Raw genomic sequence first — 23,536 nt, forward strand, 5'->3', positions numbered from 1 at the left:
GTTACTATGATTTGTAGACTCAATGTGCCATCATCGGTTGATTATTTTCCGAAAACTAAAAGGAAATCGCTTTTGGCTAATGGAACTTAAATAAGGGGTAACCTGTCTTGTAAAATAACTCTCTTAACCTGCAAATATGGGTTTAATCTGCAGTTTAATGTGTTCTGACACACTGTGAGCCACTCTACTAGGAGGAAATGAACTTTATTCATCACCCCCGGCAGCGTTTGGCATTCAGTCATAGAGACGACTCTGGATCAGGTTCATTTATCGCTCTGTGTGTGGAGACTGGCATCTGTAACTGTGCTTTCTGCACTGACTGACAGCACCTCAGTATTAGAGCTGGCTGTCAGTCAGTGCAGGGGGCGCAGTTATACCCGCCGCTCTCTATGCATGGACGGGTGACTGAAACCATGACAGAATCGTCCCAATGACTGGAAGCCGAACACTGCCAGGGGGAATTAAGCTCATTTCATCCCAGCAGTGGGGCTCTCAGTGTGTCAGAACTTGATTAATGTACAGATTAAACCTATGTCTGCAGGTTAATAGTTTTATTTCACAAGACAAGTTCTCTTTAATCGTCTCCTTCAACACATTTTCTGAAGTGGATTAAATTTTACAGAACAAATATTTAGTTTATTCACTTGTATAGCACTATTATTCCACATCGCTTTACAGATATTATCATCACTGTCCCTATTGAGGCTCACAATCTCTTCCTTTGGATTGTGGGAGGAATCCTATGCCAACACAGGGGGAACATACAATCTCTGTGCATATTTCGTTTTTGCTGGGATTTCAACCAAGGCCCCAGTGCTGTAAAGCAACAGTGCTAACCATTAAGCCACTGTGTTGCCCAAATCCAATAGATGAACCTCACACAATTGCTCGCTTAAGTTAGTGTGCAAAATGTGTTTTTTTATAATTATCCATCGTTTGTTAGGTGATTCCTTGCAGACAGTAATTTTCCCCCTTCAGTTTATGATTTTTTTTTCTGGCATTGTGAACCATTCTTAGTATTTTTTGGATGTACAGTTTGTCATTACGCACTGTTCACAATAAAGTATTGCAAGAGTGGATCTGATGTACTTTTATATGTTTTATTGTAAACTGGTACATATGGGAGTTCAGTTTCCACACAAATGGATGACTGGACGTATGTTTTATAGGAACAAAAAAGGCTAAGGGCCCCGTTACATTTAGCGATGCACAAGCGATCCCGACAACGATACGACCCGGTCAGGATCACTGGTGCATCTCTAAGTGGTCGCTAGTGAGCTGCCAAACAGGCAGATCTCTCCAGTGATGCAGCGACGCAGCAGCGGTCATTACTTAACTGTCAGACGCGGCGATGATGAAGTCCTCCGCCCGCATCAACGCATCACTCGTCGGCACCAGCAGGAAGCCGCCGACGAGAAACAGCCTAGGACGTTCTCGCGCGATCACCGATAACCAGTGGGGGAGCCGGTCGGAGGTAAGTGTCACATGTAGCGATATCGCTAGCAATATCGCTGCTGCGTCACAAAATCGGTGACGCTTTAGCGATATTGCTAGCGATATCGCTATGTGTGAAGCCCCCTTAACTGATGGCTCAGTGATGAGAGGGAAGGAAGAATATGGAAAGCAATAGATGAGAATAATAATTGGGCTGACGACAATGACAAAGCAATGCTTTTGAGTGCAGACTGATTTCAAGAAAGGTGATCACAAGAAGAAGTACAGATTAAGACTTGCTCATTTTACTGGTCAGTTTGCTTTTCACACAGTGGCAGGTGTAGTTCATAGTTTCATGGGCTGTCATGAGATCCACAGTTCCTAATTGATATGTTTCAGTATTTGTATGGCATTTTTTTCCAATGCCATAGCCTGCAAAGTGCAATAGATTGTTCCTCTGGTAATGTGGAAAATAATTCCCATATCTAAGATGTCCAAGCATAAGAATTATTACCATTATGACCACCACCACAGCTTTCAGGCACTGTTGAGCCTCCTGAGCCAAAAGTACATACTGCATCAGCTGCTCCAAAGCTGACTGCAGAACAAGCAGCTTTTGTCCCATAGTATCTTTTAGAAGGTGGGCTGAGCAAAATACTTATTTTAGTTGGTGATATCAGTGTCAAAGGCTACATCATCCTGCTGTGATTGAAGTAAATGATGTGACATGCATCCATGATGCCCTCCAAAAAAGGGGCGGATCCATTTTTTTCTAAAATTGGCGGATTTTGACTGATGTCAAAAAACAGAAATGTGAAACAGGCCTAAACTAGAGCGTCTTTTAAAAAAATTAAAATATAGGTTTTTTTGTTATTTATTTATTTATTTTATTATCTTTAGTACCTGCAGTTCTTCTAGTTTACCGCCTGACCGCTGGCACCAAGAGAAGTGAGATGTTTAATCGGGCATATGTACAGGTTGTTTTTTTTGTTTGTTTTTTTTGGAACATGTACACTGCCATGTGTGATTGCTTAAAAATTACAAATATACTGTTTTAACCCTGAAGGAGGGATGATGTTATATAATATGCATGCACAACATTTTTTTCTTGGAGATGAAGCTACAATATACATACGTTAACTGCTAAAGAGTTTGATAAATAGTGATTGGATCCTCAGTTAGTATAACCACACCCATTAGCAATAAAAATGGGGTATAAATAGGTTACAACAAAATAATTTTATTATACACCTGATGAAGGCCTACATGGCCGAAACACGTTTTTTTTGTAACAAAAAATGTTTTAATGTTTTTATCGTCTTTTATAAAATTTTGCATTTTACCTAGCCAATAAAATATCATCTGATTTAACATCAGAGATACTTAGTTATTTGGCTGTATAACCTTCTTGCTCCAAATTGGGTTAAGGATCTGGAGTGCCCCACGCGCGCGGCGGCGTGAGAGCGCGCGCAGTGCAGGGCCGTGGGGTACTCGGTACTGGGCCCGTCGACTTCAATGGGGGACGGTGTCACGGCGGCGGCGACCCGGTCCGTGGCCCTGGGGCGTCCATTAAGTAAAATAAAATAGTGGAAGGGGAAAAGTTGTTTTTGATGTTGTTAGATGTGGTAAAAATGAAGATAAAGTTTATAGATGATTAAATACGTGACGCCACCTGTGGTATCTGGTCAGAGGTGACCAGCGCTGCGGTGTTGTTCCCCTGAGACTGTTGATGTGGCGCAGCTGAGGTGAAAATAGCTCTCCACAGGTAGAGCAATAGTCCCAGGGCAAAGATATTAGATTAATAGTCAAAATGGCTGTTAACATTGGGGTACAGAGAAATGAGAGGAGGACACAGAGAGGTGCAGTTTCCTTACCTTTTACTGGCAATTGGTTGCAATCCGGAGTACCACATACAGGTGATGGGATGAGTCCGGGTCACCTGGAGGCATTCAGGGGATCCACCTTGCCAGGTGGGGGTTAGGACCTTCCTTCTGCACTTTGTGTGTGGGTCTCCGCTGTTTATAACTAAGCTGCGACCCTCAATTGCGTGATGATTTCACTAACCTGTACGGCTGTCAGCATGAGCCTATTCCACCGTCAACCCCGGGGGCTCCTTATCTGCTGCCGTGCCCTCAGGTGTTCAATGTTGCACAGGAATTTACAATCCCCTGTACTTTCAGATTTGGCAATCATGACATACAGCTCCTGACCACCAAGGACTCTGGCGTCCCTTTCTCTCTATTAGCGCTTCACTCTGGGGTCTGCTATACGCAGTTTTTAGCTTCCCCAGAGCCTCTCTGTCTTTGCTCGTGTCCATTCCCGCTTCACAGATCAGCTCCCCCTCACCAGCATGTCACAGATCAGCTCCCTCTCTTGAACTGACAGGATCTTCCAGAAAGATCTTTTTACCTCACGCTTAACTGTCTTGTCATCCTCTCAGCTGCTCTCGTTTCCATGACAACTCCCTTTGCTTTCTCTTAGCTCACTATGTGCTGACTCACTACCCCCATTTGCTGGCCAGAATTTAAAGGCAGCTCCCCTTTCTGACCTGCAGCTGGAATTGTAATGTAATCTGTTACCTGGCTTGGGGGCCCCCCTCCTGCCTCCAGGCATGACCTTACCCATTAGAGGCAAGCAATGTCACTGTGACAACCGTACTCTGGGGTGTCACAGATCCTCTGAAGGAAGCGCCATGAAACTTCTTTATTCGCCTTCTGTCATCTATTAATTGCTTGCAGTTCTCTAATGTTCATTATTGTGAATGTATTTGATATGTGTTGTAATATAAATGCACCACGTGTTGGATACAGGATTAGGGATAGAATAGGAACTAGCAGTAGTATAGGACAATAGTGGGGTTAGAACAGATGGGGACATAGTAGAGATAGGAATTAGTAGTGTTAGTTTAGATACAGGCAGCATAAGGGTTTTCCGGAGGGGAGTAGCTAGAGTAGTGTAGTGCAGAGCATTGGGGATATAGGGCAGACACTTCCTGGATAGGCAGCAGAGCCTGGGCAGCCTTGCCCAGGGCAAGGCGTAAGGAACAGCAGTGAGAGAGACAGTCTGCCAGCCGTGGGAATAAAACTGCTATAGCAGGACGGGGCCCGAGGTTGAGAGTCTTGCAGATGTTAATAAGCAAAGACAGGACCGATCCAAGAAGGATCGGGGGTCTACGACTGGGCCCAGTGAAGCTGAGCTAGCGAACCTAGCAACTTTTCCCATTGAAGTCAGACCAGGGAATGGTAGGAAGCTGGTGGGACTGAAGACACAGATGGGACAGGGACTGTTCAGAAGCGAGGCAGGAATTGCCAGAAGAGAGATAGAGTTATCAGGGAAAGCTAGAGAGATACTCCTCTGCGTACACTCTGCTGCATGTGTGATGAATACCCTACTGTTCAGTAAAGTTAAACTGCTGGAAAAAAGTAATGTCTCTGAGATGGTTTCTGAAGCTCGGAAACGCGGAGCCAAAGTGACAGAAGCCGAGGGGACTCTGACAGTAACCGTGAGTTCACTGCTGTGCACGCTGCACATGCAGCAGAAGGGACATTGTATTTTATCTGTGGGGCGCCAGGGCGTGGGAACTGTACAGACTGTTGTCACGACTACCACCCTGGCTGCCTTACAAAACCATGGATTGCAGAAAATTGGACTGGAACTAAATCCTCCACAGATCGATCCACTTATCTCTAGACATGGTCCACAATGAAAAATATGATTCAATACTTTGGAGTGATGAGACCATGAAAACATTCTCTCTCTCTCTCTCTCTCATCATTCTGTCCTTTCACAAATACTAATAATTATGGTAATCCTAATTGACCTAAAATGGTAAAGGTTTATTCTGATTTCATGACAAATATTAAGAAAAGCATGCATATGTGTCTTTTAATATAGTGTATGTAAGCTTCTAGTTTCAACTGTATATATAAATATTTAAATATATACATTATTATTATTATTATAGCACCATTGATTCCATGGGGTGGTATATGAGGTAGAGTTATATACAAAACACAAATAGATATTACAATGAACAAACTAGTGACAGTCAGGTACGAAGAGGAGTGGAGGGCCCTGCTCTTGCGGTCTTCATATATCTAATATATAAAGCTGAATGTGTGTGTGTATGTTTGTATGTATGTATGTGTGTATGTCCGGGATTGGCATCTGCACCGTCGCAGTTACAGCCACAAAATTTTGCACAGTCACACATTTGGACCCCGAGAGCGTCATAGGCTATGTTGTGAGGTGAAATTTTAACCCCGCGCGTTCCAATTCACCAAACAATTTGATCTATTATTCTTATCATTTCTATGGTGTTATCGTCCTTCTGTAAAGCTGGAAATAAGACAATTTATTAACGTGCCAACACAGACCACCCTCTGACACAGACTGCAGGTGGAACCCAGTATTACACAGGATAGGATTAGATACACAGCTCAGCAGTCAGTATCACACAGGATAGGATTAGATACACAGCTCAGCAGTCAGTATCACACAGGATAGGAATAGATACATGGCTCAGCACACAGTATCACACAGGATAGGGTTGGATACACGGCTCAGCAGAAGGTATCCCACAGGATAAGATTAGATACACTGATCAGCAGTCAGTATTACACAGGATAGGATTAGATACACGGCTCAGCAGTCAGTATCACACAGGATAGGATTAAATACACAGCTCAGCAGTCAGTATCACACAGGATAGGATTAGACACACGGCTCAGCAGTCAGTATCACACAGGACAGGATTAGATACACAACTCAGCAGTTAGTATCACACAGGATAGGAATAGATACACGGCTCACCAGACAGTATCACACAGGATAGGATTAGATACACAGCTCAGCACACAGTATCACACAGAATAGTATTAGATACACGGCTCACCAGACAGTATCACACAGAATAGGATTAGATACACGGCTCAGCAGTCAGTATCACACAGGATAGGATTAAATACACGGCTCAGCAGTCAGTATCACACAGGATAGGATTAGACACATGACTCAGCAGTCAGTATCACACAGGATAGGATTAGATACACGGCTCAGCAGTCAGTATCACACAGGACAGGGTTAGATACACAACTCAGCAGTCAGTATCACACAGGATAGGAATAGATACACGGCTCAGCAGACAGTATCACACAGGATAGGATTAGATACACAGCTCAGCACACAGTATCACACAGAACAGTATTAGATACACGGCTCACCAGACAGTATCACACAGAATAGGATTAGATACACAGCTCAGCAGTCAGTATCACACAGGATAGGATTAAATACACGGCTCAGCAGTCAGTATCACACAGGATAGGATTAGATACACAGCTCAGCACACAGTATCACACAGAATAGTATTAGATACACGGCTCACCAGACAGTATCACACAGAATAGGATTAGATACACGGCTCAGCAGTCAGTATCACACAGGATAGGATTAGATACATGGCTCAGCAGTCAGTATCACACAGGATAGGATTAGATACACGGCTGGGCAGTCAGTAACACACATGATATAATTAGATATATGGCTCAGCAGTCAGTATCACACAGGATAGGGTTAGATATATGGCTCAGCAGACGGTATCACACAGGATAGGATTAGATACACGGCTGAGCAGTCAGTAACACACAATAGGATTAGATACGCAGCTCAGCAGAAAGTATTACACGGGAGAGGATTAGGTACACAGCTCAGCAGACATTATCACACAGGATAGGTTAGATACACAGCTCAGAAACAGGATGTGCCAAAGGAGAGGACATTTTCATTCCAAGAATTCCACTCATTCCATCTGATTTGTTTTTTTATTTTAAACGCCTCCAGTTTCCAGTTCAACTGCTATTTGCAATGTCCATTAACAATGCTCAGGGACAGTCCTTGAAAGTAGTAGGGATCGATTTGCAATCTCCATGCTTTTCTCATGGTCAACTTTACGTGGTCTGTTCAAGATTTGGAACTGCCAAAAATCTGTTCGTCTTTGCACTGAAAGGAAAAAGCAAAAATCTTGAACGAGTTGAAAATAAAATACTATCAATACTTGGGTAATCGTTTAGTTAATTTGTGTTGCAAATCTGTAGTGTTGAATATATGATGTGAAATGTTTTTATGTGCAACATAATCACTATAATTTGTTATAACTAGAGTTGAGCGACTTTTGTTTTTTTATGGTCGGGTTTCGTTTCGTGAAACCCGACTTTTCCAAAAGTCGGGTCGAGCAAGATCGGCCGATTATAGGGAAAAGTCGGGGTCGTCCCGAAACACGAAACCCAATGTAAGTCAATGGGGAATAAAAGTCGGCAGTGAGAGGAGGACAGGAAACACACCTACAGTGCTCATTTGAATGCCAAAAACATCAATTCTTCTTACTTAAGCTGGTCAACCTTAATTAACTTCATAATACAAGTTACGCACTGAAAAATGGGGGTTATTTGGCTAAAGTTGTGGGGGGGTAGGGCTGGCTCCAGGTTTTCATGTGCCCTGGGCGAAAGAGCGCCCCTTTAACACATACCACAACTCATCATGCTCCGATACGGCAGAGAAATAGCGGTATAGTACAATGAAAAATACTACACTTTTTACATCTCATGACGAGGCCCATCTATTTCTCCATACAGAATCATTGGTCCCATATAATGTTTGAAACAGTATATGATGAGCTCCACATAATGCTACAGTATATGTTGGTCCCCATGGATGAAGCTCCACTGTCTTATGGGCCCAAATAATGCTCCAAACATAATGGGCCCCATTTCTAATGCTCTAGTGTATAATGGGCCCTGTAAATGCTGCTCCAGTGTCTGATGTCCACCTTTGGAATGTTCCAGTGTATGGTGGGCCCCATCTATCATTCTCCAGAGTATAGTGCTCCCCAAAAATAGCTGTCCCAACATTGAAAACAATGAAATAAGTCTCCTCGCTAGGGAATCCCTGTACTAGTCTGGACTCCTCGTCGTCCCCGTCTTCCATCTCACTGCACAGTATTTCAACCTTGCAAGTGCTGTGATCCTGAGCAAGCAGGGGGTCCCACTCATTGGCGACGGCACTGGCACAGGGCCCATGATAGTACGGTGGTGTGTCTGATGGCGGGTGGGCCGAACCTGCACTTTCATCTGCAGCTTCCTCTTTGTCACCGTGTAAGATGGAACTGTATATGGGAAGGGTAACCTGAGTTTCATCAGGGTCAGATTCAGGCCGTGTAGCGTGCGAGGGGAATGTAGTGGTCTGGGTCAATGTACCAGCAGATTCATCGAGCAGTGGCTGGGCATCAGTGCACTTGTGTCACCCCCAGGAGTACGGTCGCCACAGTGGCATTACCTTCCTCCTAGGGAGTGTGATGTCATGCTTGGGAGCAATGAAGGATCTCTCTCGCAGGTTAACTGATTGGGCGGCGTTATTCCCACGAGTCATGACCCTCCAAACAGCGTTCATGAAGGCAAAGTGTTTGTTTTACGTGGGCAGTATGGTTGCAAAGCTGAACCTTAAAGGAATGTCCAGAAGGGCACCACCAGGAGTGGAGCCTACGGCGTAATTTGACTCAACACGGGCAACCTCAACCATGCCAGCTACAGAACAGATGCACACATTGCAAGCTTAATTCCGTTAACGAACGAGACTCCGTCATGCCCCACGGTCCGAGTCCGGCTTACTAGAGGGACACGTGAGGCTCTGGCACATGAGATTAGCCAATAACTTGTGTGTCATGCCCTTACATGTCCGTGGCTGCATGTGCGCTACACTGAAAAGGCCAGCGTTTGTCGCTTACAGGTGTAGATAACCCGCTGAACAACGTTAGTGATGGGGATCACTGATTACAATTATTACTCGCGAGCGATGATTTCCCAGTAAGTGCAGGTCAACCGCAGTTCCGGAATTAGGCCTAACCGACATTCCTGAAAAAATGAAAAACTTACGTGTGCAAACCACAGGTGCTGTAGCTTGCTTAACAGCTTGCCAGCCGTTCTCAGGCCCAGTATGGATTACACGTGATTGCACAAAGGTGAGAAAGGATACCGTATCCCCGGATAACATGTATGGATAGCGTACACATTCAAAAGATATGTCTATACATCAGGAGGCAGGCTCAGACGGTGTTAGGCCCAGTATGGCTTGCACGTGATTGCACAAAGGTGAGAAAGGGTACCGTATCCCCGGATAACATGTATGGATAGCGTACACATTCAAAAGATATGTCTATACATCAGGAGGCAGGCTCAGATGGTGTTAGGCCCAGTATGGCTTGCAAGTGATTGCACAAAGGTGAGAAAGGGTACCGTATCCCCGGATAACATGTATGGATAGCGTACACATTCAAAAGATATGTCTATACATCAGGAGGCAGGCTCAGACGGTGTCAGGCACAGTATGGATTTGACGGCCCAGACTACACAGCGGAGGAGCAGGGAGAGGTAAAGATTGCAAATGCTGGGGCCCTGCCCAAGCAAGGGGGGCCCACTCGTGGGCATCGATACTGGCACTGGGCCCCTCATAGTACGGCGGTGTGTCTGACGGCGGGTGTGCACCACCACCATCAGAGACACTTGATTGCACTATGAGGGACCCTGTGCCAGTGCCCGCGCCCAAGAGTCGGCCTACCCACCTGTCCAGGGCAACGGCACTCGCACGGTGTCGTGCGCTAGGTGGTGACCCCGGCCGTGGGGGGGGAGGCTGCACAGTTAGGGAGTTTTAGAAAGTGGCATATGTTGATGTTGGACATTCAGCTGATGCAAAAGGCGAAATAGGTCAAGTCCCAGGAAGAGGTGGACCAAAGCAAGCCATTTTTCTGTCACCCTATGTGTCATCAGGGGATGGTGGGACAAAATCCTTGGAAACCCATGCATGGTACATTTTAATGAAGGTTAGATCATCCACATTTTGGGTTGACAGACGGGTCCTTTTTTCTGTCAGGATTGATCCAGCTGCACTGAAGACTCTTTCCAATAGCACACTTGCAGCTGGGCAAGCGAGCTCCTGTAAGGCATATTGTGCCAATTCAGGCCAGGTGTCCAGTTTAGAGGCCCAATAGTCAAAGGGGAATGACCTGTGTGGGAGAACATCAATATGGGAGGAAAAGTAGTTTGCAACCATAGTTGACAACTGCTGTCTCCTGTCACTTTCCATCGATGCTGTATTACCAGTTGTGTGAGCGGTACTTGAAAAATCAGTCCACAACATTGTCATGAAACCCCTGTCTCCAACGCCACTTCTGCTGTGTGCACCATGAACACCTCTGCCAAGCTGCCCCCGGCCCGTACGGCTCGTGTGAGAACCATCACCGCTGCTGTGTGCTGGGAATGCCTCAAGCAACCGATTTACCAGAGTTGCTTGTTTATTAGCCAATATTAGGTCAAGGTTCTCCTGTGGCATGATGTTTTGTAATTTGTCTTTATAGCGTGGATCTAGGATGCTGGCCAACCAGTAGTCATCATCGTTCATCATTTTGGCAATGCGGGGGTCCCTTTTTAGGATCCGCAAGGCATAATCTGACATGTGGGCCAATGTTCCCGGTGTCAATGATGCACTGCGAGTGCTGGGTGGAGGAGCACTTTCTGGCAAATCCACATCCCTCCAGTCACGCACAAACCCTGTACCAGACCTTGCCACGCCAACATTTTCACTTGCCCCACGAGATGCATCCTCCTCCCCTAAGTAATCATCCCCATCATCATCCTCCTCCTCCTCTTCTTCCTCCAACTCGTCCAGGAGAGGTCCCTGAGCAGACAATGGCTGAATGTCATCAAGGATTCCCTCCACCTCTTCCTCCTCGTCAACATTGGCTGCAGACGCCTGCTCCTTAAGGTGCGTCAAAGTTTGCATGAGCAGACGCATAAGTGGGATGCTCATGCTTAGGATGGCGTCGTCTGCGCTTACCAGCCATGTGCATTCCTCAAAACACTGAAGGACTTTACAGAGGTCTTTCAGCTTCGACCACTGCACACCTGTCAACTCCATGTCTGCTCTCAAAGTGCCTGGCCGTGTATCCTCCCACAAATGCATTATGGCCTGCCTCTGCTCGCACAGCCGCTCCACCATGTGCAGGGTGGAGTTCCACCTTGTTGCAATGTCGATAATGAGGCGGTGGTTGGGAAGGTGGAGCAATCACTGCAGCTTCTGCATACGAACGGAGTGTACAGGCGACCGGCGGATGTGCGCGCACAGTCTTCGCACCTTATGGAGCAGGGCTGTTAACTCTGGATAATTTTTGAGGAAGCACTGCACCACCAGGTTCAAGGTGTGAGCCAAGCAAGGTATGTGGCTGAGTTTTGAAAGGGCTATGGCTGCCACAAAATTACGGCCGTTATCACTAACTACCTTGCCTGCCTCAAGATGTACACTGCCCAGCCATGACTCAGTTTGTCGCTTCAAGTAATCGGCCAGCACCTCGGCGGTGTGTCTGTCACCCAAACACATCATCTGCAACACAGCCTGCTGACGCTTTCCATTAGCTGCTCGATAGGGGGACACCTCGTGTGCAACAGTGGCAGCTGCAGATGGAGTGCTCGTACGACTGCGCTCTGTGGACGAGCTTTCGCTTCTGGAGGAGGAGGAGGAGGAGGGTGGAACGCCTACAGCCAACTGTTTCCTATACCGTGGGCTAGGCAGCACTGTCCCACCACCGCTGTCCCCTGTGGACCCTGCATCCACCACATTAACCCAGTGCGCAGTGATGGACACGTAACGGCCCTGGCCATGCCGACTGGACCATGCATCAGTTGTGAGGTGCACCTTTCCACTCACTGACTGCTTGAGTGCATGGACAATGCGGTCTTTCACATGATGGTGGAGGGCTGGGATGGCTTTGCGAGAGAAGAAGTGGCGACTGGGTAGGTCATAGCGTGGTACTGCATAGGCCATGAGTTCGCGGAAAGCTGCGCTTTCCACCAACCGATAGGGCATCATCTCAAATGAGATTAGTTTGGCAATGTGGGCGTTCAAACCCAGTGTACGCGGATGAGAGACTGAGTACTTTTTTGACCTACTCATAGTGTCTGGGAGGGTGAGCTGGACTTGAGAGCTGCATATGGTGGAAGTAGCGGTGGACAGGGCGGACTGAGAGAGGATTGATGATGGTGATGGAGTTGGTGTTCTTTCTGATGGCCTAGATTCAGTATTTCGTTGATATAACAGTGGGATTCCCTGACTGCTGTGGCCTTGCAATGACACCTCAACATTTGCTGCTGTGCTAACCGGTGGGCTTACAGTTGGGGAAACAATGTAGCGTTGCTGACTACCTTCTTTGTGATCAGTTGCACATGTGGCACTTGAGGTTTGGTGTTGTGTCCACGCTTGCAAGTGCATGCTGGTTAAATGTCTAAGTTTTTCAGATTTTTCCCTCGGCTAAAGGTCTTTGCGCACTTCTTACAGATAACCTTGGCCTGATCATGAGGATTTTGTTCAAAAAAGTGCCACACTGCACTCTTCCTACTTTGGCAGACATTTTGCGGCCTAGCACGCTGTGATGTTTTGACCCTCTGGACAAGCTGTCCAGCAACTCTTTTGATTTTTGGAAACTGTCTTTGGAGTGCTCCGGGCCTGCCAGATAACAGCTGTTGTGATGTTGATGTCTGCTGTGGATGCTCCTCATCTGAGCTATTGGAAGCAGCACCCTCTTCCCCCAATGGATGCCAATCTGGGTCAACAACTGGGTCATCCATCACCTCCTCTTCAATGTCATGTGCACCTTCCTCTGTGTCACCATGTATGGTGGTATAGTGTGCGGGAATGGGCACCTGAGTCTCATCAGGGTCAGAATCTGGCTCTGTACACTGCGAGGACAATGTAGTGCTCTGAGTGAATGTACCAACAGAATCATCTATCAGCGGCTGTGCATCAGTGCACTCCATGTCAGATTCATCTTGGCCTGGGTAATTGACCATTTCACTTGATAATCCAGGCATGGTATGTGAAAACAGCTCCATGGAGTAATCAGTAGTATGGCCTGCGTCATCCTTCAATCTTGGTTGGGGTGAAGGACACAAGGAAAGGTGTGGTTCATGAACATGAGCCTCCAATGACGACTCAGTGCTTTTACTTTTTACAACTTCAGAAGAGGAGGCGATAGAGCTGGAGTCTGAGTCAGCAATGTAAGACAAAACTTTTTCCTGATGCTCTGGCGTTAAAAGCGGTTTGCCAACTCCTAGAAAACTAAGCCTTCGAAGCCTTATGGAGCCAGACGATGATGCAGGCTCAACACCTCCTGCATTCGGTCCTATTTTGCTTTTGCCACTACCATCAGATCCACCACCAACACCATCATTACCAGCTGCCAACCACCGCCCAATTCCACGGCCTCTTCCACCAGCCTTCCTCATTTTTGGTAGAAATGTAGACAAAATCCAACAAACTATATAGTAATGTAAAACAAGGTACAAGGTGTCTATAGGACAGGGGAGATTTAGATTTTCTGCAGACACTTGTGGACACTGGACCCTTGGATTGTGTGAGGCCCACTGAATATCACAGCGCTATGTCACAGGCTCGATGACACAGGTGTGAAAAAAGTGACTACAGGATAAGGGAGATTTTGAATTTCTGCAGACACTTGTGGACACTGGACACTTTTGGATTGTGTGAGGCCCACTGAATATCACAGCGCTATGTCACAGGCTCGATGGCACAGGTGTGAAAAAAGTGACTACAGGATAAGGGAGATTTTGAATTTCTGCAGACACTTGTGGACACTGGACACTTTTTGATTTTGTGAGGCCCACAGAATATCACAGCGCTATGTCACAGGCTCGATGGCACAGGTGTGAAAAAAGTGACTACAGGATAAGGGAGATTTTGAATTTCTGCAGACACTTGTGGACACTGGACACTTTTGGATTGTGTGAGGCCCACTGAATATCACAGCGCTATGTCACAGGCTCGATGGCACAGGTGTGAAAAAAGTGACTACAGGATAAGGGAGATTTTGAATTTCTGCAGACACTTGTGGACACTGGACACTTGGATTGTGTGAGGCCCACTGAATATCACAGCGCTATGTCACAGGCTCGATGGCACAGGTGTGAAAAAATTGACTACAGGATAAGGGAGATTTTGAATTTCTGCAGACACTTGTGGACACTGGACACTTGGATTGTGTGAGGCCCACTGAATATCACAGCGCTATGTCACAGGCTCGATGGCACAGGTGTGAAAAAAGTGACTACAGGATAAGGGAGATTTTGAATTTCTGCAGACACCTGTGGACACTGGACACTTTTGGATTGTGTGAGGCCCACTGAATATCAGAGCGCTATGTCACAGGCTCGATGGCACAGGTGTGAAAAAAGTGAATTGTAGAATTGGGCAGAATAGGAATCTCCCTAGAGTGTAGGTCTGTAAGAACAGAACAAGTCCTCCACTTATCCTTCCACAGTGACACACAGATAGCTTCACTGTGGCTGTGATAACAGCCGTTACACAGTACTGTGTGAGGAGCGTACACCGCTGTATGGTGTGAATAAATGCACGCTCAGTACCTTAGCAGGGCAAAAAAAAAAATTGGGATTGCTTTTAAAAAAGCAGTTTGCAGAGCAGTGGGGAAACCGCAATGCAGCTGTCAGGAAGCCTTAGAAGGCAGCCTAACAACCAACACCGCTGATCCACCACAATATAGCCTCCCCTTGCACTGCACACACAGTGACTGGTGTGTTGTACAGGCAAAATCGCTAACAGCAGAAGCAGTTTTTTTGTCTTCTTCCCTGCCTAACGCTCTCCCTACAGAATCAGCAACCTCTCCCTATGCTAAGATCGGCAGAAGTAAGATGGCGGTCGGCGTGCACGCCCTTTTATAACCCCTGTGATGCCCACCAAAGCAAGCCAATCACTTGCATGCCCTTCTGAAAGATGGTGGTGACCCCTGCCTATGTCATCACGTTGCCCACAGTGTCCATGGATCCTGATTGGCTGAAAAAGAGCGCTAAACAAACTTTTGAAATGCGACTTTGGCGCATAAGTCGCCGACCTCGTGGCCGACCTCATCCTAGTGTCGGGTTTCGTTTCATGAAACCCGACTTTGCCAAAAGTCGGCGACTTTTGAAATTGTTCGACCTGTTTCGCTCAACTCTAGTTATAACTAACCACAGTTGGTTACTATGCCCCGGCAACGCCGGGCTCTTCAGCTAGTATAAAATATCACAGGTGTTTGTACCTCTACTCCCAATCAAAGAATGAACAGCTGAGCTGTCCTTTTAAACCAGTTGCATCTTCTGGATTGGAGCCTGGGAATGACTAGTTCCGCCCATATAATCTAATCATTCACAACAAAACTGGATCCATACAGTGATGAACAGAAGGATAACAATTAGGGATGAGAGAGCACTAAAATGCTCGGAGCAAAAACTGCCAAAGATTTTGCTGATTGCTAAACATATCCGAGCACTCAGATACTCAAGTGAAATCCGAGCAGCACATTATTCGCTCTTCCTTAGTAACAATGTTTTGAACTTTTAACTTTCAGGCTCCATATCTCAACATTCACTACTACATTGAACCTGAAACTACCATAATTTTATAGACAATCTTCTTGGCTATCTCATACGTAAATTTGACCGCTATTTAGCATTTGATTAGTTATGCAGGTTCCTGTCATGTCACTGCATTGCTATTGTTTTGCTAAAAGTGGTGAAAAAATATTTTTATTCATGTATACTACATAATACAACTTATCCTCACATTCCCTAATAGCTCAGTTTGTTATTAGGTTGATTCCCAAGCAAAGAGTCACTGCTTCAAATCAAGGAGCAGCCATGAAGAAGATTTCCCAAGAAAAGAGAAGCGGGATCATCCAGCTGGTCAATAACGGTCTCTCTTTACCAAGAAAATGATCTAACTTCATCATATGAGTGCCATGAGTGTGTGAAGAATATGAAATGAACTCCGTCCATCTACTCAAAAGCCAAGATGTGGACGACAACGCAAAATATCGAAGTCAACGACAAACAATGGAGGTGGCTCGTATGTTTCAAAATATTGAGATCACAGATGTCCATGCAAACACTGTGCGATACCGATTACACAAGTCTGGAATGGTGGTTCGATAAAAGGTGAAGAAGCCTCAACTTTAATATCATCATAAGACGGGTCGGCTCAAGTTTGCAAAAAAGTACAAAAAGTGAACAGCAGTAGATTAGAAACGGCTGATTTGGAGCATTGAGAGGAAACTCAATAGGCTAGACTCTGATAGATGCAAAAGGGTCTGGAAGAAACCAAGAAAAAAAGGGGCTAATGGATCGAGAAATTGAAGGAACTGTCATGTTCGGAGGAGGAAGCTTGATGATTTGGGGTTATTTCATAGCCAAAGGTGTTGGATACTTGACCAAAATTAGTTATCAATAATGATGATCAGTAATAATAATGGAAAAAACGCTTTAGCAGAGATGTGTAAATCATTTGAAATTCAAATTTGGTGGTTTGTTCAAATTTTCTCCTTTGGAATACTTATTAGCCTCCAATTGCCTGAACAATACATGTAAAATACTGGATGTCTCTGAAGAATATTGAACCTGTTTTGAGCCCCTCTAAAAATGTATAAAGCATACTTTTTTGACACACAAGCCTTGCATTCAGAAATTGATTTTAGTTGCAAAAAAGGCACTGAAGGTGTTTGCAATGTGTAAATTAAAAAAAGAGTGCTATTAAAATGCTGTTACATCAGTATATCACAGATCAATCAAATCATGATCATGTAGAGTGACAAAACATCTACAGCACTGCTCTATTTCTCTTGAATGTTTATTATCAGAATTAAATAAACAAACCCATTTTCAAACTGCTTCAGCACTGCAGTAGTACAGCACAACCAGATTAGGCCTTTCTTTTCCCTATGAAGAATGAGCTGTGCACGCTGACCTTCTACTCCTACACCATATAAGCATAAAAGAGCCCTTCCTCCTTGGCCAGGCCCTTTTTTTATACTTGCTGTGATAGCCCACTGACTGACTGCACTAGACCATGTGATTTGATAGCTACAGGGCTTCATGATGAAGCCCATGTGGCCTCGCCTGATGTCCTTAGCCCAATGTCTAAGTTATCATTATATGAAGTGGTGGGGGGCATTCTTACTTTTTTTCTGAGTCTCATGAATAGTGTTGAGCGATACCATCTGATATTCAGAAATATCGGATCGGATTGGATCGGCCCAATACACAAAAAGTATCGGGTATCGCCGATTCCGATACTGGAAGTCCCATTCAAGTCAATGGGACAGAAATATCGGAATTAAAAAAACTCCTTTCTTGCCTTGTACATCCTGTTCGGGAGGGGGGAAGAGGGTGGGCAGTGCGTGGGAGGACACTGTGCATGTCTGTGTGTGCGGGCGGGGTCTGTGCGGGCCTCTCGGGGGTCTGTGCTGGCTGCCGGGGGCCTGTGCCGGCTGCTGGTGGTTTGTACGGGCCTCTCAGGGGCCTGTGCCAGCTGTCGGTGGTCTGTGTGGGCCTGCCGGGTGTCTTGTGTGTGTGCAGACAATGCTACAATGACAGTGATTGACACATTAGCCAATGATGGGACAGTAGTAGTTCCATCATCCGGCTAATGTGTTGAATGTAAAAAAAAAAAAAATACTACATATATACTACATTCATACAACATACATACAACACACAGAAAAAATCACGATCATAAGTCCAAAATTATGAAAAATTCATACGAAAAAATCCTTTATTAGATATAACATACAGGTAAGGTATAACACCACTATTGTGCAAACAGCAAGAATAATGACGACATTCGGACGTCACACAGAAGCCTCATCATTACAGCATGTAGTAAAAAACGAATCATCATAAATATAATTGTAATTATAATCCCCTGAGTCTTGACACAATGGAGGAAATACCAGGTCATTATGAAAACTATTATGTCAAAAAGTAAGGCTCAATCAGTACATAGGTAAAAGTGAGCACTTATAAAGCAATCGCAAGTAAGAAAATGTCCGACTTATGATCGTGATTTTTTCTGTGTGTTGTGCGGTTTCATACTGCGATCTGTCCACACTTTAGTCTATGATAGTTGTACCTAATTGATTGCCTTCTTGATGATGTGTGCAAACTGTAAAGCGCTGCGGGATATGTTAGCGCTATATAAAAATAAAGATTATTATTATTATTATTCTTATATGTATATAATCTAGTATGTTTCAGGTACCTATGTTGAATTGTTTTCTAACATACATACATACTACATACATACTACAATCATACAACTTGTAGTCCCATCGGACGATGCCTGCACACACAAGACCTCCGGCAGGCCCGCACAGACCACCGGCAGCCGGCACAGACCACCGACAGCCGTCACAGGCCCCCGAGAGGCCCGTACAGACCAGCCAGCACAGGCCCCCGACAGGCCTGTACAGACCCCCGAGAGGTCCGTACAGACCGCCGGCAGCCGGCACAGGCCCCCGAGAGGCCCGTGCAGACCACTGGCAGCCGGCACAGGCCCCCAACAGGCCTGTACAGACCCCCGAGAGGCCCGTACAGACACCCGACAGTTGGCACAGACCCCCCGCAGTCGGCACAGACCGCGCATCATGATGCGCACAGACCGCGCATCATGATGACATCATTTCAGCAGCCAATCACAGCCACAACAGTGGCTCATTGCATTATGGGGACTTCTGATTCCGGTATCCGATATTGAAAAAATATCGGTACTCGGTATCGGAATTCCGATACAGCGAATATCGGCCGATACCCGATATTTGCAGTATCGGAATGCTCAACACTACTCAGGAATCAATTTGCAAAGTGTTCAAATTCAAAAGAAGCTGTGAAATTTAAGAAATTCAATTAGCAGTCAATCCTCTGCGGATTGATCCTGTCAAGTTTACTGTTAAGTATTTTAAGCAGGTTTAACATCATTTAAGAAAAATAACTAGCTACATCATTTCAGTTTTATAAAACCATTGCTAAAGCCAGATTATTGGACAAAACATATTTCTAGTATCCGATGGGCCTTATCTCCCTGTTCCCTTCATTGCTTCCCTGCAACTCTCATCAGCAAGACATGAACATTTTTAAATGTGTCCAACAGTTTAATTTTAGTATGTGGCAGAAGAGGTGATTACATTGTATATACTTTTTTTTATCTTCACTGCTAATTAGAAGGAATCCAGTGACTGAGCATCGTGCACAGGAGAATCAAGAGATGCAGTTACAGTGCTTGTTTGGCAAGGTTATATTACCGAGGGGGTTGTGACTTCGATAATTATTTGGACAGCGGTTTCCATGACCTGGAATCAACCCTGAAAATAAGTAATTTGCTCTTCATGGGTATTAGAACATTTTCCTAGAATTTTTGAGTAAAACCCAGTCAGTCATTTAAAAATATACCCACTGCCATGCAGTTACGTTAAGAAGACCGAGTGGGGACATTAGGAAGTATTCTAAATGTATCTAATCTGTTTGCAGAAATGTCAGCCGTGATCTCCGGAATGTACACTTATTATTGTCTGTTTATCAAAGCGCAGAGAAGCGTTCTTTGATGCATAGCAATTCTTTAATTAACTTTCTGCTTGAGTCTATGCGGATTGTGAAGCTTTCCTTTGGGTTTTATTTTTACATTTGGCAACATTTAAGGTTTTTCTAACATCTCTGACAGATGGTTAACAGTGCAAAAAATGACTGCACACATATGACTGTTTACTGTGTGTCACACAGAAAGCATAAGGATCACAGAGCAAATGTAACATTGTCTGGTGGCCTATTAAAAAACAGTATCTAATTTTCTTTTATTTATTTTGGGGTTTAAATATAAAATTCAATATGTGTGCACAATACAAATACAGATCTATCCAAAGATGAGGTTGATGTCGTTCATTCAATATTAAGGATGAGCAAATTTGTCACAATTCAAATTTGCTAGGTTCTGTCAAATCAGTCATCAGCATCAAATGTATTCAATGTGAATCGAATAGCCAGCAAATGATGTTTATTATGTTATCCAGTGCATAAAGTGTAATTAAAGGAGGGGCAAAAATTGAAAAGAAATATACTCATACTCATAATTCATTCATACTTATGTAGCTTCCTAAGGGGTGCACGCGTGTGGGGTCTGGCACGCGTCTCCCATCCCTGCAGCAAAAGTATCACTGCAGCTAAAAAATCGAGATGCTGCAGTTATTTCAACTGCTGAGAATTAACAACCATCTCCTCACTTAACACAAGTACAATCTCTGCTTGCTGTCATCTAATGCTTACCATCCTGCAACATTCCCTTTAATGGTACAATCTCTGCTCCAATCTCTGCTTGCTGTCATCTGATGCTTACCATCCTGCAACATTCCCTTTAATGGTACAATCTCTGCTCCAATCTCTGCTTGCTGTCATCTAATGCTTACCATCCTGCAACATTCCCTTTAATGGTACAATCTCTGCTCCAATCTCTGCTTGCTGTCATCTGATGCTTACCATCCTGCAACATTCCCTTTAATGGTACAATCTCTGCTACAATCTCTGCTTGCTGTCATCTGATGCTTACCATCCTGCAACATTCCCTTTAATGGTACAATCTCTGCTACAATCTCTGCTTGCTGTCATCTGATGCTTACCATCTTGCAACAGTCCCTTTAATGGTGTATAACAGTGCCTGCTGAATGTTTGATAAATTTATTTGTTGCATTGTACTCAATACTTACTGCTGTATATCCATTTTGGGGTCAGTAGAGATGTTATCTGGTGCAAGGTGTTACAGAATATGGATGTAGCCAGGCCCTGAACCTTTGATCATCTAACCTCCCCCTGGTGTGCTAGCCAATTGCTAATTTATCCCAAACCAGTTCCCACAATCCCTCTCACATGATCCTCTACTCAGTCCTATATATTTAGTAGCTTACTAAGGGGTGCACATGTGTGGGGTCTGGCACGCTTCTCCTTGCAGCAAAAGTATCACTGCAGCTAAGTATCGAGACGCTGCAGTTATTTCAGCGGCAGTTAGTCATGGCAGGAGTCAGGACCTCACACGATGAATATGTCTCTTTCGGGTATGTCTGCTGAGTAAGCACTTCCTATTACTTGGATCTAGCTTTTCTATTAACCCTCTTACTCCTTCACCATGTTTATGGAGCGCCCCGCGGGGACTGGGGGTACTCAGTACCAGGCCCGTCGACTTCCATGGGGGACGGTGTCACGGCGGCGGCAACCCGGTCCATGGCCCAGAGGCGTCCAGTAATAAAATAGGGGAAAGTTGTGTGGCATTTATGTGGTAAAAATGAAAATAAAGTTATTAGATGGTGAAATACGTGGCGCCACCTGTGGTATTCTAGTCAGAGGTGACCAGCGCTGCAGTGTTGTTCCTCTGGGATGGATGTTGGTTGCAGCTATGATGTTGTAGCCCTCCACAGGTAGGGCTGTAGTCCCAGAGCAAAGATGTTAAATAAACAGTAAAAGTGGCTGTAAACATTGGGGTGCAGATAAATGAGAGAAAGACACAGAGAGGTGCAGTTTCTTTACCGTTTACTGGTAATAGGTTGTAGTCCAGAGTACCACATACAGGTGATGGAATGAATCCAGCTTGCCTGGAGGCATTCAGGGGATCCACCTTGTCAGGTGGGGATTTAGGACCTTCCTTTCTGTGCTATGTGTGTGGGTCTCCGCTGTATATAACTATGCTGTGACCCTCTATTCGTGATGGTTTCACTAACCTGTACAGCTGTCAGCGTGAGCCTATTCCACGGGTACTGTCTTTTTCACCATCAGCATCGGGCTCCTTATCCGCTGACGTGCCCTCTGGTGTTCAATGTGCACAGGAATTTACAATCCCCTGTACTTTCAGATTCGGCTATCAGTGTCTACAGTTCCTGTCAGCCTAGGACCTGATGTCTCCTTTCTCTTTATTAGCGCTTGACTCAGGGGTCTGCTCTATGCAGTATTTTAGCTTCCCTAGAGTCTCTCAGTCTCTGCTCTTGTCCTTTCCCTCTTCACAGATCAGCTGCCTGTCTTGAGCTCCCCTCCGATCAGCTCCCTGTCTTCATCTGACAGGATCTTCCAGAAAGATCTCTTTACCTCACGTCCTCACGTTTAACGGTCATTTTTCTTCACAGCTCACAGCTGCTTCGTTTCCATGACGACCCCCTCAGCTGATCTCTAGCTGACTCACCAACCCCCTCTGCTGGCCATAATTTATAAGGCATCTCCCTTTTCTGACCTGCAGCAGGAAATTGTGATTAAATCTATGCTGCCTGGCATGGGGGTCCCTTCTCTGCCTCCAAGCATGACCTTACCTCATTGAGGGAGGCAATGTCAATGTGACAACCGGACTCTGGGGTGTCACATTTACATATGCCCTCATAGTGTTTGCTCCATTAATCCTCACTCTCCTTTGCTATCCCCAAACCCCAGCACCTTCTAACCAAATAATCATCTCCCCTTCACTCTTACCTCCCCACCTGACCTCCTCTACTGACCTGGTCCTCAACCTCAAATCTGTCCTAATCAAACATAAAACAAGCTGCCCACTCTCCTTCTCCCACCTTTCTCTGCTTCTCCTCACTGCTGGCAACATATCTCCCAATCCTGGACCCCCACAGCTCATACCTCACATTATTACCCCTTCCTACCGCTCCCTATCTGATAAGAACTACCGCAATCTTTCCAACGTAAAACCCGTGCCCTTGATGCCCACCACCCAGCTCCCTCTCTCTGGAGCACTCTGGAATGCCCGCTCCATCTGCAATAAGATTCATGTGATTCATGACCTTTTTCTCTCTCACAATGTTGCCTTTTTTGGCCTCGCAGAAACATGGCTGACAACCTGTTAAGGTGGCCTCCATTTCACCCACACTCCTCACCCTGGCAACAGACATGATGGAGGAGTGGGTCTTCTCCTTTCTTCCAACTGCACCTTTAACCCAATCCCACCTCTTCCCTCCCTAATCCTCCCCTCTTTCGAAGTCCACTCTGTCCGCATCTACTCTCCCTCCAACCTCCAAGTGGCCATCATATACCGACCTCCGGGCCCTGCCACTGCCTTCATTGACCAATTCTCTACCTGGCTTCTTCACTTTCTTTCCACTGACATCCCCACTATCATCATGGGTGACTTCAACATTCCCACTGATACCCTTCAGAAAGCAAACTCCTGTCCCTTACTTCATCCTTTGGAC

Source organism: Dendrobates tinctorius, unplaced genomic scaffold, assembly GCF_039654945.1.
Source record: "Dendrobates tinctorius isolate UK_male_01 unplaced genomic scaffold, ASM3965494v1 ptg000165l, whole genome shotgun sequence".
Taxonomy (NCBI): domain Eukaryota; kingdom Metazoa; phylum Chordata; class Amphibia; order Anura; family Dendrobatidae; genus Dendrobates; species Dendrobates tinctorius.